We start from the raw sequence: 20,069 nt of genomic DNA, 5'->3' as shown, positions 1-20,069 counted from the left end.
TAAGATAGAACACACTTTAAGTAAACTCTCAAAATTAAGTCTCGGGGTGGGGGAGGGAATGCATCTTGAATTAAAATAGTTATTTCTCTAGAAAGTTCCTAAGAATTTTATCTAGTGGAGCAAAGGCAGTAGGTTGGAAGAGGAGCTAGGGCAAACCTTAGGTCCTTACATCTCAAGGAAGGATACTGTCTACCAGGTGGTCTCCAACTTCTTTCATGTCCAGTTCCATCTGTCTGACCATCACTCTGACCCTTATCTTTCCGTGTTACCTTCATTTCCCTTGCCTTGATCCAGGTCCTGACCTTCTCATGTCTGCTTCGGAATGTCGTGAGGAGTGGCTCCTATCTTCCCTCTGTGCAGTCCCAGCTTAGCAAAATTTGGTAGGAGAGGCTCCCTGGATAAAGGTTGGTTGTGAGCATAGCTGTCGGTCACAGTAGCAGCCTCTCTTCCACTTCTTCCCTCACGCATCATTCCATCTTCTGCCTGCCCTGTAAATCCTGCAAGTGCAGTGTCGTGTGGTTATATTACTAATGTGATGGCTATTGTCCACCGTCCACCTGATGGGATTTGGAGTCACTCAGGAGACACACCTCAGGGGATGAGTAAGGCTGTTGCCAGAGAGGTTGAACTGAGAAGACCCACCCTGAAGATGGACAGCACTACGCTGTGGGGGAGGGGTTTCTGAGCTGAATAAAAGCACAAATGAGAAAACAAGAGGAGGAATAGTATTCAAATCTTTCTTTTTTTCTTTTCTTTTCCTTTTTTCTTTTTCTTTTTGGTTTTTCGAGACAGAGTTTTTCTGGGTGTAGCCGTGGCTGTCCTGGAAACTCACTCTAGACCAGGCGGCCTTAAACTCAGAAATCCCCCTAGCTCTGCCTCCCAAGTGCTGGGATTAAAGGAGTGCGCCACCACTGCCTGGCCATTCCCGGACCACAAGTGACAGATGACGGGAGCTGCCTCTTACTTCTGCCACCACAGTTGGGAGGACTCTCTCCATCACACCCTCTCTACCACAATATTTCCCCCAAACTGTGAGACAAAATAAACCCCTTCCTCCTTAGCTCCTCTTTCCTAAGCCCCTCCTTCCTTAGCCCCTCCTTCCTTAGCCCCTCCTTCCTAAGCCCTTCCTTCCTTAGCCCCTCCTTCCCAAGCCCCTCCTTCCTTAGCTCCTCCTTCCCAAGCCCCTCCTTCCTAAGCCCCTCCTTCCTTAGCCCCTCCTTCCTAAGCCCCTCCTTCCTTTGCCTCTCCCTTCTTAGCCCCTCCTTCCTTAGCCCCTCCTTTCTAAACCCCTCCTCCTCATCCGGTGTTTTCCTCCGATGATTCTACTATGGCTCTTAACCAAGGCAGTTCAAACTGTCTCTGTAAACGGAGAGCAGACAGTTCAAGCCCCGGCTAATCTTGTAGCTTCTGATGGAACCGCTCTGCTCCTGTTGTAGAAGGCAGCCATAGAAGAGAGGTGATAAGTTTATCCTCTTTGTGTTCCAGAAAAAAAAAAAGTTATTTGCAAAGACAGCAGAGCAGATTTGATCCAAAGGCCCGTTTGCAAACCCTGCTCTTAGCAAGTACGTACAACAGCAGTTTCCAAACTGTATCCATGTAGTCCCTTTCCTCTGACACTCCTCCTTCTGTGTGGCTGTGCCCCGAGGTCACTTTGCAATCCCTCGCCTGGGCTATGGATACTGAAGTATCTGCTGTGTCACTTGCTACTGGCTCTTTAGACTCCCCTCCAGTGGCTGTGTGTTTCTGAAACACTTGCCTTTCTAAAAACTCCCTGCATTAAAGTTCCTCCCCACCCCCCCCCACTGTCCCCACCATCCTGTCCTCTCTCAAGTCACCTTGACCTCTTGTGGACTCTGCATGCTTCTGCCCTTCTACTGTATCAGCTCTGTTTTGCCGTGACTGTTGATACATCTGTTCTGTGTTGGAAGGCGACAATGCCTATTATAAAGTGCTTAGGAAATTGTAACCTATTCGATTGAAACCAAGGTGCTTTCAGTAGGGGGATTCCAAGGACATCTGGAGCAGTCCCGATCTTGTCTGTTGCCCAAACATAATTAACCATGCCCTTTTCACTCAGAAGCGAGTCTGTGTGGGTGGTAGACTATACCCTTGCCCTACATTTGGATTTTAGATTCTAATTTTAATATCGTAGGGGTGTGTGCATCTTTGTGGTGTGTTTGGTGCACACAAGGGCAGTTCCCATGGTGTCCAGAAGAAGGCGTGAGATTCTCTGGAGCTGGACTTCCAAGGGGTTGCAAGCCACTTTACCCTGAATGGGAAAATAGCTTGCACTTTCTGTAAGAGCAGTAACTTTGACTGCTGAATCTTCTCTCTTATCTCTGCCCTTTGTATACCCTGCAATCTGTTCGACCTCTCTATGGGATCCGCACAGAAAGACTTATGGTCCCCTTCCAATGCTTATCCTCTTCCCAGTACTGATTGGAAGGCCCGTGACCCCGTTTTCCCTAAGACCAAGGTTAAATAGCTATCATGACAGATCCACTTTTCTTTGTCCACTTAGGCCAATGGAAAAGAGCCAGGCAGAATGCTGAATATGGTACACTTTCAAAAGGTCTACAGTTCTATCGGGGCCACTTAACCTTGCTGTGATCCCAGAACAACTCTGACTGAAGACAGCACAGAGAGAAAACAACAGGACCTTACAGGATCAGTGCAAGGAATTTCCCAGTCTCAGTCTTCACCAGGGACAAGCCGTTTGTGGGGTCTCTGTGGCCAAAGTGGGTATATCTCATTAAAAGAACCACAGGAGTAGCTTATGGACAAGATGCTCAGAGAGAGAAAAGAGGTATGTGACCACCCTATAGTGACCACCTTTTACCTCCCCTACCTGTGGGAAGAGCTTCCCAGTTGGCCTAGCCTCTTCTCTGAACTTGCTCCCTCATCCCCTGCATCTTGGACAGTTCTGTCTCTGTTTTCTGGGTCCCTCATAGGAATCCAGAGTGGCTGCCTGACAGTAAGCTGTGTAAAGGGACTGGTTCCTGGAAAGCAACAGCTTGTCTGGGAGTCGTTCCCAAAACTCTTGACACTCTGGACTGAGCAAAATGTAACCGGATGTGTTTGCCAACAGTGCTTCCCTCTGAAGGATCGTGAGTAGCCTCCTCAAGTGTGATATTTATGGCACTGCCAAGGGGGGGGGGTTCCCCACCTATTGCTATTTCTGAAAGGACTATGTCCCTCCCGACCCCAGGGTTCTGACAGGTACATGACCTTGAGTTCATGCTCCTGAGCTTCTCTTCTGTGTCTTTTGGAGAGCTTTTGGAGAACACCAACACCAATCCCAACAGCTCCAGTTCTCCTGAGTGGACCTGAATCCCTTGCTGCGTGTCAGCCAAATTGTGATTTTAACACTATGCCAATGGACCCAGTGAGATGGCTCAGTGGGTAAAGGTGCTTGCAGCCAAGACTGGAGGCCTGAGTTTGATTCCCCAGAACCCCCATGGTGCTCTCTTCCACATGTTTCATGGCACCTGAGCATAAAACCCACCCACCCCACATGCAAAGAGAGAATGAATAAATGTTAATATATATATATATATATATATATATATATATATCTTTAGTATGTCCATAAACAAAATGTCAATCTTAGACAAGGAATTCCTAGAAGACATATTAAAAGATCCATTACATGATGAGAATGCTCCAGTTTCTTTCCAAATTGAAGGGTGTTGGATTTGAATGTCTAAGTTCTCAGTGCAAAAGACTTCAGGAGCTGCTGCCAAGGAATGATCACCTCATACACAACAGAAAGGGGAAAATTGCATCGAAGAAACATTGTGATTGTCTTACTTAGGGTTTTACTGCTGTGAACAGACACCATGACCAAGGCAACTCTTTGTTTTTTTTTTTTTAAAGATTTATTTATTATATGTATGTACACTATAGCTGTCTTCAGACACTCCAGAAGAGGGTGTCAGATCTTCTTATAGATGGTTGTGAGTCACCATGTGGTTGCTGGGATTTGAACTCAAGACCTTCGGAAGAGCAGTCAGTGCTCTTAACTGGTGAGCCATCTCTCCAGGCCCCCCCAAGACGACTCTTAAAAGGACAACATTTTATTGGGGCTGGCTTACAGGTTTGGAGTTTCAGTCCATTATCATCAAGGCAGGTGCATGGCAGTGTCTAGGTAGGCATGGTGCAGGAGGAGCTGAAAGTTCTACATCTTCATCTGAAGACAACTAAGGGAAGACTAGTTTCCAGGAGCTAGGATGAGGGACTTAAAGCCCCCACCCACAGTGGCACACCCACTCCAACGAGGCCACACCCACTCCAACAAGGCCACACCCACTCCAACAAGGCCACACCCACTCCAACAAGGCCACACCCACTCCAACAAGGCCACACCCTGTAATAGTGCCCCTCCCTGGGCCAAGTGTATTCAAACCACCACAGTGGTTCTTTGATGTTCCTCATGTGGAACAAGTCGTAACTTCCATAGAGAATGAAGAAGAGGATCAGTTGCATCCAGTGCCAAAGAACATGTAATATGGTGACAGGGACTGTGAATTCAATTCCTCAAATGAATCACTTATTACAGAAAGTATTCCTTAAGTTTAAAAGTTGGGAATCTTAGCTGAATAATGTTTCCTTTTGGTAATAAGTCATCTATTCCAGGGAGAGATAACAAAGCATAAGAACCTAGAGAGATGGCTCAGCAGTAAAAGCATTCCTTGCCTTTTCTGAGGACCTGGGTTAGACTCCCAGCAAACACATGACCGACCACAGTGGTCTAAACTGCAGTTCCAGGGATGTCAATACCCACTTGGAGCAGCCATGGGTACTGTATGCACTTGGTATGCAGATATACATGTAGGCAAACACTGTATACTTTTATAAAATAAACACTTTTATTTTATAAACACTTTTATAAAATAAAAATAAGATGACTTTTTTAAGAGAAAGTATAGGAAGAATTCAAATAGGACAGAAATGAAAACAATGTAACCTCAAGCCATTTATGCAAGCTAAGTTTAAGTTGGTGTTTAAGACAGGAAGTAGTTATTGCGTAGAATCTTCATGAGCACTGCAATAGAAGGTTTGAGATGAAGGACATAAAGAGAAGTAGAATTTTGAATGGGCTTTTATCTTCCCAGTGGAAGGGTGCTCATAAGGAGCCACCAAAGGGTGTTTTTGATGGGAGCAGTAATCGTGTATGTTATTAAATACATCCATTGTGGAATAGTGTCCCAAAGAGGCGGCTAGCCATAGAAAGTGAAAGTCTCTGGCGGGCCCAAGCATGGCAAACGTGGCACTCACAGGTTTGCTTTGTACCCTTCTCACTCTTGCTAAAAATCATTAGCAAGATTAGAACACATTCCTAAAGTTAGCCACCGGGATCTGTTTCCATATTTGGCTATTTCTTCTTCCTGAAGCTGACCAGCAAGGTCCAGCTATCGAAGAACTGAAGTCTAGCAATCAAAAACCCTCTTTTGGCTACCTTCATTAACCTGTCCAATCAAGACCAAACACCTCATCCTAACACGGGTTCCTCCCCTTTTTTCTTTACAAACTGCCATTTGCCTATGGTGCACATCTTTCTCCTCTCTATTCTGAGGCCGTTCTTTGTCCGTCTGGGGCAAGTCCCTCTCCCTCACCATCTCCCCTGCCCAATGGTTCCCTTCTTGCTTGTGTGGTACTCCCTGCCTTTGTCCCTCCGGGGAAACTATATCTCCTTTGTGCTGAGGACGTGGTCTTGATGTATCCTGTGCAGACTCTGGTCCTTTCAGAGTCTGGATAAGAGACAGGGCCTCGCCAAGCTCAGAATCCAGAGACAACAAGCCAACTGGGGCAGATAGGAGAAGCACCATGTAGGGAAATTGGCAGGCCCAATTTAAGAGAGAGGAAAAGGCGAAGTTACGTTTTTGGTGACTCAAAATAACTTGAACTTGGATATGGATGCCATTTTTAAAAGCTAAAGCATGTGGGAAGTAAAAATCAGCTGAGGGAAAAGACACAAAGACATCCACCACTCTAGGGAACTGTTCTTGGATGGTAATGAGCCCCTGAGCCATCATCTGTGAAATGGGGACATGGGTGTACTCTACAACTTCCACAAAGAGCTGTCTTGTTTCCAAATTTGGGCTTCTTGAGGTCTGGAGTTTCTTTACTCATGATTGACTGTAATTCAAGGAGTAAGAGTATGAATCACTCTTTGATTCTAATTATATTTACTCCAACTTAGCTAGGCAGACTTGAGCCTACTGGGAAGGTCTAACTGTTGGCCCAGTGTTCCTATGTTTGGAAACAAGAAGGCAAGATCTTATCTTTGGCCAAGCTTTGGGACCTCAGTGTGCAGAGCTCCACCCAGAGTCCCCGAGACCTTTCAGCATCTTGACACGCTGGATGAAAATTAGAATTCAGTTTCCTTCCGTGTATCTGTGGGCTTTCCATCTGTGGTTCTGCAAACCACAATCAAAAATACTTAAAGGGCTGGAGAGATGGCTCAGAAGTTGAAAGGATTTTTTTGCTCTTGTAGAAAACCAAAGTTCAGATCCTAGAACTCATAACCTCCCGGTACTCCAACTCCAGGAGATCCAACATCTTTTCCTGGACTCCACGGATATTTGTACGCATGCACCTCTCTCTCTCTCTCTCTCTCTCTCTCTCTCTCTCTCTCTCTCTCTCTCTCTCACACACACACACACACACACACACAGGTACAGACATACAATTTAAAGATAATAAAAATATTTTAAAAGCATACAGGAGGCAGTGAGTTGTTATATGTAAATACTATGCATTTTATATAAACTGGCCACTGCAGATTTGGTATTTAGGGAACCTTGGTACCAATATCCTACGATGCAGTAAAAATGTATAAGCAAAGTCAAGTAAGAAAAACAATACATCCTAGGTGTTTCCACAGGGAGAATCTAACAGGTAAGATGTGCCTTCCCTGTTAGTGTGAGGAACCCTAGAGAAGGGAATCCTCAGAGCAAGCCGCTGGTCGGACCAGGAGCAGAACATCAAACTCTGGGGGGAGAGCATGTCTTAATATATAAGGTGGAAAGCAATTGAGTAAGACAGCTAATGTGAACCTCAGACCACAAAGGGAATACATGTGCATGCCTACCACAATACATATGTAAAAAAGGGAAACATCCTACACAGAGTTAACACCAAATAAAGGAAGGAAGGAACAGAGGGAGGGAGGGAGGGAAAAGAAGGGAAGAAAAGGAGGGTGAAAGGGAGGGGGAGAGAAGGGGAGGGGAAGGGAGGGATGAAGGAAGAAGGGGAGGAGGAGGAAGAGATGAAGGAAGAAAGGAAGGGAGAGAAGAAGGGGGACTGGGAGGGAGAGAAAATGGGAAGAGGAGGGAGGGATGAAGGAAGGAAGGAAGGAAGGAAGGAAGGGAGGGAAGAAGAGAGTTTAGGAGGAAGGGATGAAGGAAGGGAGGGAGGGAGAGAGAAGGGAAGGGGAGGAAGGGATGAAGGAAGGAAGGAAGGGAGAGAGGGAGGGAGGAAAGAAAGAAGGGAGAGAGAGGAGGAGGAAGAGAATGAGAAAGAGGATGGAGGGAGAGAGGGAGGGAAGGAGAACAGAAAGAAGGGAGGGAGAGAAGGAGAAAGAGGAAGGGAAGGGGGGACACAGGAATCATCTGAACTTCTGGTTTAGTGGTGGGTCCCATGGAGCCAGGATTCAGGCTGTACAGGAGACAGGCTCAGCTAATGCTACTCTCAGATGAGCTGAGAGAGGCTGGAACTCAAGGAGAAGCCATCCTCAGCTACCAATACTGAGGCAAAGGGACCATGGCTGAGGCAATGCTGACAAGAGCAGCCAAGGAGGAAAAGGCACACTCCCTGTTTTCACCCCTACTGGAGGGACCCAGCCTGAAGCTAGGTCCTAACAAAGAAGGAAGCAGGTTTCAGAGTATCCCATCCCCAAGAGAGTAGAGGGGGAGGGGGGCCTGGGGGGTCAAAAGCAGCAGCTCGGTAACTGACAGATAGGATGACTTTTTCGTAGCACATGAATGGAGAAATACCACATCACTGTATTTTCTAAGCGAGCAACCACAACATTACAACAAGTGCTCGGAGTGGTGGGAGACAGCTAAAGACCCTCCCATCCGCCTCAAAGAAAAGAAACAAAGGGATCTCAGGAAGGGAAAGCTGGAATGGTAGTTTCGCGTAACTGAAGTCTGCCCACCCTGACATGACCACCCGTAACTCCCATCCCCTTCAGGGTGCCTGAGACATATGCTAATAGAACATGGCAAAGGAAATACAATGTCTCTCCCCTGATTAGTTACCCAAGCTCAATCTTAACCCACTGGAATGACATCCTCTTGCCGGCCTGGAAGAAGACCCCTGTGTTGTGAATTGCTCATGACATACAGGACCTAGAGTGTGGATCCTTGCTTCCTGCCACGTTTAAAGTTGGCGGAAGTGTGTACCAGGCTAACTGACCATTGGGCTTCTGGGAATCTCCCATCTCTACCTTCCTTCTCACCGTAGGAGAGCTGGGATTGCAGACACAGGCTGCTATACTAAGCTTTACATGAGGACTGGAACTCAACTCCTCATACTTGTGTAGCAAACACTTCAGTCACTGAGTCTTCTATTAAGTGTGCTTCTGTGGTCATCTGTTACATGCTGTCTTAGTTAGGGTGTTACTGCTGTGAGCGGACACCATGACCGAGGCAACTCTTGTAAGGACAACATCTTATTAGGACTGGCTTACAGGTTCAGAGGTTCAGTCCATTATCATGAAGGTGGGAGCATGGCACCATGGTGCAGGAGGAGCTGAGAGTTCTACATCTTTATCTGTAGGCTGCTAAAATACTGACTTCCAGGCAGCTAGGGTGAGAGGGTCTTAAAGCCCATGCCCACAGTGACACACCTACTCTGACAAGGCCACTCCCACTCCGACAAAGCCACGCCCACTTCAAACAGCCACGCCTGTTCCAACCGGGCCATACCTTCTAAGAGTGCCACTCCCTAGGCCGAGGCTATACAAATCATCATACCCGCTATAGTAAATTGTCACCAAGAGGCTCCTTAGTCTCCATTTCCCATCCACAGTCAACTTAGGCCTGTTCATGTGCATTTAACATGTTCCGGGTATTTTCAGTCTTCAAGATGGCAGACTAGAATAGAACACAGAAGTAACCAGGCATTGCCACCCACTGTGAGGAGTTCAGATGGTAGTGAGCCTGCAGGCTGTTAGAGCATACCCAGAAGGGAAGCACAGGGGAACCTTCAAAGGAGGTCGTAATTCAAGGACAACCAATGCTAAGGAGATGTCGAAAAATTGGACCTTTACTCCTGAACTTTCTACTAGGTGGGAGCCTTCCTTCAACCACACGATGTGGCTCAGAAGTAAACGCAGTTCCTCCTCAAGATGTTTTCTTCCCTGAATTAGGCTCACATGAGAGCATCTAGTTGAGAATCCAAAACCGAGAAGAATTTTTTTTTAATGTGTGCTTGGACTTGATACATCTCCAATAGAGATTAGATTAGCAATTGTTTCTCTTAATAACCAGCACTTCCTCTCGAAACTGTGCCCAAAGCAACCCTAAAAAAAGAAAAACAAAAAACAAAAAGCCCTCTAATTTCATCAAACCTGTCGTTCCTCTCCAAGACCCCATTTTCCTTCCTTTCAGTGGGCCTCATTGAGATTTTGTTGTCGTTGTTGCTCGACTGTACTGCTTTAGCGTTTGAAATAATATTCCTCCTTGGCAACCGAGACAATAAGAGTTTCCATTTGGGAGGCGGGGCGTTTGGCGATGCTGGGAGTTTTGATCCCAGCCACGGTCCCACGCAAGGTCAGACACAACGGAGCTGAGATTAGACGCCTCGCCCCGGGAGCCTCAGCGTGAGACCCACAGCAGTTTTCCTGTCATCTTCCGAATTTGGAACTGCCTCCCACCCACACAAGCCTTCTCCTGCGCTTCCTTCCCTTTCCCTACCTCCTTTCAATCACCCAGGGTCCACACTAAACTCCAGGGTCGGCCTGTGGTTTTGACCAATTCCGCACGCATGCTACTCCGGAAAACCACGGCAGTGGGAAGAGCCTCCTCACTCGCTCACCTGTTCCAAGACGAACTTAGACTTGATTGCCCTGACCCGAGTAAAGGACCCAACATAGGAAAAGACAAAAGGGTTGAAGCAAGATGCTCTCAGCAGTGTTGCGTTCGCTTTGAAGGTTGGGGCGAGTACATAAGCTCCTCCCTCTCCCATCTATTTCACACCAGGTTGACTCTCATGCCAATCAAAGGTTGAATCTTCGCTGGTCATCCTGGGAACTGTTTTGGAGGGGGCGGGGCGGGGGTAACCTTATCTTCCTAAGTTCTCTACAGCACAAGTCGTCCTCCCACAGGCAGTATAATTAGCAACCAAAAAAAAAAAAAAAAAAAACACTGTTCCACTTCAGGCTACCGTCTCATTTAAGGTGGGCTATTAACTTTTCAGAGGGCGTGAAAAGCTACCTCGCCATTTTAAATAGAGCAAAATGCGGAGGAATCTGCATTTAAACTTCCAAAAGAGCGGCAAGCACCCATCACCACCCACAGATCTAGCAATTGAGGTTTTCCTTTTCTTTCTTTCTTTCTTTCTCCCCCGCCACTCCCCCACCCCCGGCTTGGCCTATTATTTATTTAGAATCGGAACCAATTCCTTTCAGGAAAATGCAGCCATCCAAGCTGACGTCTGGAAGAATCTAGAAGGAAGTGTAACAGTAACCAACACCGAGGTAGGCAGACTTGCAAAGTCATTAGCACTCCTCTACCCAGAATCCCCTGCTTCTCCCCAGATTGCTTAGACCTGGCTTGGAAGAGAAACATTCGGTTTAGAGGTAGGGGCAAACCAAAGCAGAAACAAAAACAAACTCAGAGTCTTTCTTGGCAGAGGGCTCTTTGCCACTAGACCCCGAGTCCTGGACTCTCTGTTGGCCACAGAAATGGCTTTGAAGCTCCCTTTGTGACTTAACACTTGGTCTGTCTCACCTAGTACAGAGATCTTGGGGGAGGAGGGAAAGGGCTTGGTGGGGGGAGGTGTAGCGGGTAACAGGGAGAAAAGGAAAACTGTGTCTCTCCTTAAAAAAAAAAATACAATTGAGTTTAAAAAAAAATAAAATGAAGTTGAAAAAGAAATTAGCTCAGAAAGAAAAAAAAATTTTTTTTTTCCTTGAAGAGTGACTTTGCTGTGTGTCAATTAGGGAGCCTGTACTCTGGGGTAGCTTTGCTGCCGCTACTTCGGGAGCCCAAATCCTGAGCCTCCCACACAGAGATCTGTGAAATCAATTGTCTTCCCCAAACATGTGGTAACCACGGCGAAGTGAAATGACTAAAACTGCTCTCAAAGACGACATCTCTCCACTAGTCTTCTTTCATGGGGCCCAGAAGGGACCTGAGGCGGGGTGGGGGAAGGGTCTCCTCCTGAGGATCGAGGATTGGTTTGTTTTGTTTTGTTTTGTTTTGTTTTTAAATCAGTTAAGTTTCAGGCTTTTGGTTTAATCTGGTTATTTGGGGGATGGAGAGTGTGTGGGGGGGGCGGTTGGGAGACAAAAGCCAATCAAGTGAGGATTGTCCTTGCTGACAGACTGACAACCTGCATGTCAATGCCAAGGTGGGGGGCTGCGAGGGCTCCCCCGGGAGTCCCCACATGACCCCTCCGTGTGTTTCTCCCATCACCCCACCATGGTGCAAGACTACCACGGAGGGGCAGAGTGGCTGGCATACTGAACCTGCCATCCTTTGACACTTCCCTGGAGAAGGCAACTCACCTCCAGCCTCAACAATGCCAGGAAGACAGGAGAAGGCCATCCGTCTCCATTAGAGAGACAGGGTCATTCTCTCATATGATCGCCCTGTCATGTCCTCTTTAGTCTCCAAAAGGCATGGCTGTCTCATACATCATCATCAGCATGTTCTCCTCACAAAGATGGAGAACCCCACTGGAGGAGGGGGGGTCCTTTTTGCCCAAGTCCCTCCCGAGATAGCCAAGGGCCTTCCCCTTGACAGAAAGGATATTAGCCTGCCAGCAGAGACATCTGCATCCTAATCAAATGCTAGGCTTTGAAGAGTGCCAAGGAGGGACCTGACCTCCAGTTTGCAAATCAGAAGTTTAAACAAACTTCCACAGCCTCCGCAGGCGCAGGCGGGGCGAGCACCCCTGTGGGGCCGAGGGTGGGGGGAGGGAGGAGGAAAAAGCCCAGATCCAGTTCTCCGGAATCCAGCTATGCTTAAGCTTGGCACGTACACAGTCCTGTCACTCGAAAGTGTCACACTATTTATAGCACTTATATTTAATTAAGCCACAGATATACTATTTTATTTAATCCTTCCACCAGATTCATTTTATATTTAAAAGACTTTTTCTTTTTTTCCCCCCGGAGACAAATGTGAGGCTCAGAGAAGCAGTTATGATGAGAAGAGATGGATTTTGTCCCATCACAGACCTTGAATGGGTGACTGGGGTGTGTTAGCTGATGGGATATGGAACAATCTAGAATACTGGCATGTGTCCTAAATGACAACAGTCGGAGTTGCCACCCACTGAGACTGACTATGTGTCTAGTTGCCACCCACTGAGACTGACTATGTGTCTCACCCTGTTCCAAGCATTTCCGCTCTGTACGTAATCTCAGTTAATTAACAGAGGGAACACCACTCTGAGAGACGGGCCTATCTACATTTCCTAGTTAGGCATGCTCATTAGGACTTGGAGGAGTCCTCAGTGGGTAGACAGTAATTAGAATGCAGTCTTCAGGCCTCATGTGCCCATACACAGCGACTTCGCTTAGGTGTCCTTACACACAGCAACTCCAAATCCAGATAGTGTGTGCAGCAGGCTAGATGGGCCCAGTAGGAAAAACTAGCCTAGCGGTATGGCACATGCCTTTTAATCCCAGTACCTAGGAGGCAGACGCCTGCAGATCTCTGAGTTGGAGGCCAACCTGGTCTACAAAGGAAGTTCCAGGACAGCCAAGGCTACATAGAGAGAGTCTGATTTGTAAAAGAAAAAAAAAAAAGAAAAGGCTATGAACTGACCACTCTTCCCACGGGTTCCTCACCAATGTTGGTCTGGGTGAATCAGTTGAAAATGAGCTTCACGGGACCTCTCCAAGGTACAGAAGTGTCATGAAGCATTGTGATGGGAAAAAAATGAGGACAAGCCAGGCTTGCCTTGGCTAACCAATAGGGGCACAAATTCCACTCTTGAAACAGCCTAGGAGCCACCAGCACATGCTGTCCCGGGGAACACTGCCACACCAGCATGTGGTACCCTGTGCACCCAGCATGCTGGTAGGGAAGGACAATCCACTTTTTTGGCCCTTTCTCCCTTTAGTTTAATGTGGGTAGTAGCATTGTCTTCAGACCCTAGCTGTTCAACTGGGTGCCTCTATTGTCTGGTATGGGAGCCACAGGGTTACGGAAGGGCTTCTGCCATGCCCCGCGTCAAGGTGGCAGTAACAGAAATCCAAAGCAGAGCAAATAGTTCCGGAGTTCCCTGTCGATGACCTAACCCCAGCTATCTCTTTTCTTTCTGTGAAAAGAGTCCGAGTTGCTTGGGGGCTAACTCTCCTCCTCTTCACAGTCAAAGATTTTATTAAACCCAGAATGATAACTCCTTTTCCTTAGCTGGTTGGAGAGGCTGATGCGCAGTCTCGGGACTTATCTGTGACAGCGGGGTTAGCGGCCTGTGGGGGTGGGAAGGGGGAAAAGCTTTGGAAAGGTTCCTGTGTAAACAAACAAAGTAACAAGATGTATCCAGAAGAAAGCGAGTATCTTTCTCTTCGACTGCAAACTATTAAGGACGGAAGTGACACCCTGAACTGCCACAGCCTTGTGCTTGCCAGACACTTTCCCAGGAGGAGGAGAGGGAGGGGAGCGGGGGAGGGGGGAGGAGGAGAATAGACACAAAGATGGAAAAAGACTGAAGCCATCAGCATGCTGGCAACCTGGAGCTGTCCCATTAGGGTATTTATTTGACTTTGTAAGGTATTCCTCTCATTTGTCAGAGTGTGATAGAGATAGTGCTAGGAGTGTGTACTGTGGAGGATTCTACAGACAGTACCCCATCCGCTGAGTATGTCGAGAGCCCTTTGCTGTGTCTTCTTCCCCTTTGCCCTGACCAAGGAGCCTGGAAATGAAGGCAGCAGCTTCTGGTGACCTAGTTCGTGTCTTCAAGAAGTTGCAGAAGTGCTCGCCCCTCCCCCCTCCCCCACCCCCTGCAAAACAAGACAGCTGAAGCACGGTAACCGTACAAAGTTCAGAGATTTGAGCTAAAACTGCTGCCTCATTTGCAAATCATCAAACCCACAAGAAAGGGTACAGTTTATAGCATTGTTCTGTGAATTTCCTAGCCTCGTTCATTGAGCGAATCACAACCAAATGCTCTGTGGCCTCTTCCTTGTACATCAGATGCTTTGAGGAGAGGAATGGAGATTTCCCCTCCTGCCACACCCTCCCCCCCCACACACGGTCCACTATGTATGCCTTACATGACACTCATGCCCTATAGATGCCAGGAAAAGGGACGTGGTTTGTAATGGGCTCCCAGCAGCTGTTTCTGAAGTCCTACAATTTTTTACTTACAGCTAATTAGAAGATTCTTAATTAGCAAATCTGTTCCATGTGTTAGACAATAGGGGTTCCCATGTCCACTGCCATGGCTTTCTCTTGATCTCACCTTAAGAAACCAAAACCGTTAAAAAAAATGTTATTGACAAGGATCTCTCGAACATCAGGATGAGGAGACATCAAGAAAAGTGAAGCTGTGTGGAGTCTCATTTCTCTTAACACCAATTTCCTTTGGGATTAGAGCAATTCACGACCTTTGAAATCTGTCTCTTTTTAATATGACCTATTTCTTTTAACTATGTGTATGTGGAGGTAGGGATATGCAGGTTTCCTTAGAAGATGTCAAATACCCTTGAATCAAGAGTTCCAGATGGTTGAACCTTTCTGCATAGGTGTGGGGCACGGAACTTAGGTCCTCTTCAAGAAAGGGAAGCTCTCTTTACTGCCTAGCCCTCTCTCCATTTTCTCCTCCTGAATGAAACACTGTTGAGTTACACCATCATCTCACGACCTTCAGCGTTGCCAATATTTTGGGCCAGAGAACTCTGTAGATGTTTGCAGCATCCCTGGCCTCTAGCCAGTAACATTCCTTCATTGTGTTGTGACCAAACATGTTTCCACACATTGTCAAAAATCCTACATGGGGGGTGGGGTGGGGTGTGAAAGGATGGGGGAAGTGGATAAATCACCCCAGCTAAGAATCATTGAGTAAGTCAGGACTCATAAACACCAAAACACATCCAGCAGTTACGTATATGAGAGCTGTAAAGCATTTGAGGAAGGAAGCAAAGTTCAGAATAAGTATCCTCATCTCCTGTGGACTCTTGCCCTACCTTACGTGATCACATATGTGTTCATCCATGTCCAGGCACTAGCAATGGGAAACCTCAGCTCTTAGTCCTCAGATACTAGAAGACAGTCACTGGCCCAGAGCTTTCCAAGTTGGATACTCTGGGTCGTCAGTGAACCCCAGGGATCTACCTGTCACTGCCTCCCCAAGTGCTTGGATGCCAAGTGTGTACAAGTAGCTTCTCTACGTGGATTCTGGAAATTCAATGCACATCCTTGGGTGCCAAGCGCTGTACTAAATACGCCATCTCTCCAGTCCTCTTTCTGTGACTTACACTTGTTCAAGAGAGAGCAGTGATTCCAGAGTTATATAAAGTTCTTTGTCTTTTTTTTAAAAAAAAAAAAGGCCGACAAATCACTTCTTGCCACAGCCAGGGAGGTGACCTCTGAACTTATGTGGTCCAGTTTCAAATGTCAGGTCTGCCTCCTAACTTCAGTACTGGGGTAGCTCTTTAGTAGGTCTTGCTTTTCCTATCTACAAAATAACAGCAATATACTTTGTAAGATTATGCCAGACTTATACAACATGAGACCCATAAGACACCCAGGAAAGTGCACACAGTAGGTACTCAATAAAGAACACATGTTTTTAATCCCGAAGCTACAGAAACACTACAAATCAAACTAAAAGCATCTATGAGCCAGATTGAGCCAGTGAAATAGAGTCACAACTCTGGACCATGGGATTTCAAGGATCCTTTCAAGTTTCCTAAGGTTTCCTGATTCTATTTTGTGAAACCAGGACACTGTTTTACCTCTTACTAATGGATATAAACTAGTTAAGGAGATAGAACTCTGGCACTAGCCAAGACCAGGGAGTCCGACTAAACTTGGGAGCAAACACCAGTGGCAAACTGTGTGCTCTTGATAGTCATGAAGAAAAGATGGACACCAACTCTACTCTTCATTTAAGAAAAGGCTATCTGTGTGTAACGGCACATGCATTTCATCCTCCTTCTTGGGAGGTAGAGGCAGGTTGATCTTGGTGAGTTCGAGACCAGCCTCATCTACATAATAAGTTCCAGGACAGTCAGAGCTACATAGGTGAGACCCTACCTTGAAAACCAAACCAAACCAAACTAAAGCGGGCTAGTGTTTACTGCTCTCAGCCATGGTTAGAGATGATTCTCTTTATTGTTGGTAAGCAAGCTCATAAGTGATGATTGCATGCTCATCCCTAAATAGAACATCTCTATGACCCTCTCCAAGGCTCGATATCATGGGAGAGGGGGAAAGAGGAGCCAGAAGGTTGGAAGGAGTTCTGTGAAAGAAGAGCTATGTTCCAGACATGATACGACTGTTGTCGCATCTATGAACTCGTAGTAGCTGGGGTTTTCTGAATAAGACTGGGCCCATCAACATTCCATCATGCATAGGGGCGGGGCTTGTATGTCCCCCACCCCTTTCCCTGAAGAGGAATGGACAAGTTAATGGTTGCTCAGGGAGGAGCTGTCAGGTTCCTGAGTGTTGTAACCCCTGGCGAGTGGACCTTGCTCACTTAAGTAGACCCCTCCCCCACGCTGATGCAGGCAACATTAGTTAACTACGATGATGAGGCACAGACAAACAACAAAAGTCAAGATGGAAATACGGAGGGACCTGCTGGGAAGAAGAGATTCCTTTGAGAGGAAGAGGGGGGGTGAAAGAGAGTAAGGTAGAGAAGAAGGTGATCTCTTGTGTCTCTTTTAAAAGAAAGCACCTGAGATGGGGAGTTGGGGGCGGGGGAAGAGTATCATACTTGGAAGCCGCCATCCTCAACCCTTTCTTCCAGAGAAATGACAGGAAAGTACAGTGAGCTGTTACTTGCTTCCTAGCTATGTAAGTAAATCGACCAGTGTAGGCTGGTGTCATTAGCCCAGTTGCTTGTCAGTGAGTCTGTTGATGAAGGCAATAATAGATCGCCTTCTCCAACCTGGTCCTCCCACTGGAAGAAAACATATCCACTCCTGATCAATACTTTGATCTGAGTTACTTATAATGCTGTCAGACAGACATATTCACTTCACTCCAGGGTGCAGAAATAAGACTTTTTTTTTTTTTGCAAAAAATGAGATCAGACATTACATGGCCTTGGATGAGCTGTATTGTGGTCTAGAACCATACAACCAGATCAGCAATGATAGAGGATTACCAGAAGCTAAGGGTGTAGCTCCAATGAGTGTCCTCCCACCCCTTCCCACCCCCACCCCTGTTAACTTTATGCTGTGGGAGCTGGGAAGATGGCCCATGCTGAGCAAACATGAGGACCTGAGTTCAAATCTCCACCACCTCTGAAAAACTAGGCAGGACTGGTGCACTCGTAATCTCAGCTTGGCATGAAGTGGAGATAAAGTGGATCCGTGGGAATTGTTGTTTTAAGAAGCTTTAAACAGGGGTTGGAGAGATGGCTCAGTGGTTAAGAGCACAGGCTGTTCTTCCAGAGGTCCTGAGTTCAAGTCTTTGCCACCACAGGGTGGCTTACAACCATCTGTAATGGGATCCGATGCCCTCTTCTGGTATCCATGAAGTCAGGGTACTTATATACATATAATAAATAAATAAATCTTTTTTAAAAATTATGATTTTAAAAAAGCCATAAGCCTTTCTCTCTATCTACTGTAAACATGAATACAAAGGTGTTTTCGGAGCAAAGCGCTGCTCCTCTCTTACCCCCAAGACTCTAGGACTCCCGGCAGTTTTCGTCTTTGCATAGGGAGTCAGTGAGAAAAGGAGGGGGGCAGTGCAAGGGAAAGCTTGACCTTCAGGAGCACCGCAGTGAATAAATCTGATTCTGACCTGAGGGGAATAAATTCCCCTAGTGCTGTTTCATTAGCACAGATCCAACCAACGTGATGACACCCCAAATATCTGACCTAGATATAATATTCAGCCAACCCTGCTGAAAGGGTCGTTTGGTTTTTCTATGAATCTGGCAAGTGCATGTAGGAAAGGTTATTCATATGTTACTAAAATGTAGGCTGTTCCTGGCTTTATCCAGGATACAGCACTCTTCTGATATAAGTTTGATTTTTTTTTTTTAAATCTGTCATTTTAAAATGTAGTCAGTCTCAGGTGTTCTCTGCCTTATTTAGTGTTTTCCACGGAAGACAATAAAATTGGAAAGAAATCCTTTTGGGGAATCCACGGTGGCTTCCTACACCAGGGGGGCAGCCTGTGATTTAGAGCAGTTCTGTCCCATAGAGTCACTGGAGTACTTAGCTAAGTTCCTGAAGGTCTATCCCACAGAGCCACTGGGGTACTGAACTAGGTTCAAAAAGATCTGTCCCACAGAACCACCAGGGTACTGAACTAGGTGCTTGCCACACAGAAGTAGCAGAAGTAAAGAGGTGTGCCCCTCCCTCCAGTTAAAATACAAGCCTATAGGGGCCGGCGAGATGGCTCAGTGGGTAAGAACACCGGCTGCTCTTCCGGAGGTCCTGAGTTCAAATCCCAGCAACCACATGTTGGCTCACAACCACCCGTGATGAGATCTGACGCCCTCTTCTGGTGTGTCTGAAGACAGCTACAGTGTACTTATTTATAATAACAAATAATTTTTTTAAAAAAATTACAAGCCTATAGTCAAGACAGAACTTCATACAAACACCACAAGTGAGAATCCAAATTCTATGCCAGTGAGATCGCTCCAAGAAGCAAGAAAGGAGCATGATGTCCTGAATCCAGTCTCCAGGACCCACATGGTGAAAGGAGAAGTAAGTTAACCTCTGACCTCCACCCATGCAACAACGTGTGTGCGCGCACACACACACACACACACACACACACACACAGCCATAATTTTAAACAAAAAAAAATTTCCAATTCCATGTATCATCTAGACCAATGGCTTTTTCAAACTTCTCAAAAATTAGCTATTTTTAAACAAAATCTTACACTGTCTTAATGTATAAAGGAATGAATATTTTCAATATTGTTACTTTAAAAAAAAAAACCCTAGATCTAAAACTACCTTTGTAGGTCAAGTACGCATAGCTCAACTATTAAATAATTTACTTTTAAATTGGCAGTGACATGTCTATGTCAGTGACAGTTTGTGTAAGTTGGACGTAAGTCTGAACTGCGAACAGGATCAGTGTCCGGTTGCAAGCTTCTTATTCCGTGGCATCTGAATGACATATTTAAATGTTCACATAAAACAAAGACAGACAAATGCCAAGTCCCTTGTTGTGCAGGGGAACCACCCCTATAGGCAACACGCAGACAGCCGAATCTCAGGAGGAAAAAGAATGAAGAAGAAATACCCAAAAGATAGTAGCTCTGATGGGGCTGGTGAGATGGCTCAGTGGGTAAGAGCACTGACTGCTCTTCCAAAGGTCCTGAGTTCGGATCCCAGCAACCACATGGTGGCTCACAACCACCCGTAATGAGATCTGACGCCCTCTTCTGGTGCCTCTGAAGACAGCTGCAGTGAATTACACCGGAGGGAGCTGGCTGGAGCCAGCAGGGCTGGAGCCAGCAGGGCCGGAGCGAGTGGGCCAGCAGAAGTCCTGAGTTCAACAGCAGCCACACACATGATGATTCATGGCCATCTGTACAGTTACAGTGTACTCATACACATAAAATAAATAAAATAAATCTTTAAAAAAAAAAAGATAGTAGCTCTGAGTTTTGTAAAGCCATTGGAAGATACCAGCCTGCAGATGCAGAATCAACATCCCCCAAAACATCTAAAGCAGCGGTTCT

The sequence above is a fragment of the Mastomys coucha genome, unplaced genomic scaffold (genome assembly GCF_008632895.1).
Source record: "Mastomys coucha isolate ucsf_1 unplaced genomic scaffold, UCSF_Mcou_1 pScaffold3, whole genome shotgun sequence".
Classification (NCBI taxonomy): Eukaryota; Metazoa; Chordata; class Mammalia; order Rodentia; family Muridae; genus Mastomys; species Mastomys coucha.
Note: the sequence above shows the minus strand (reverse complement) of the source record.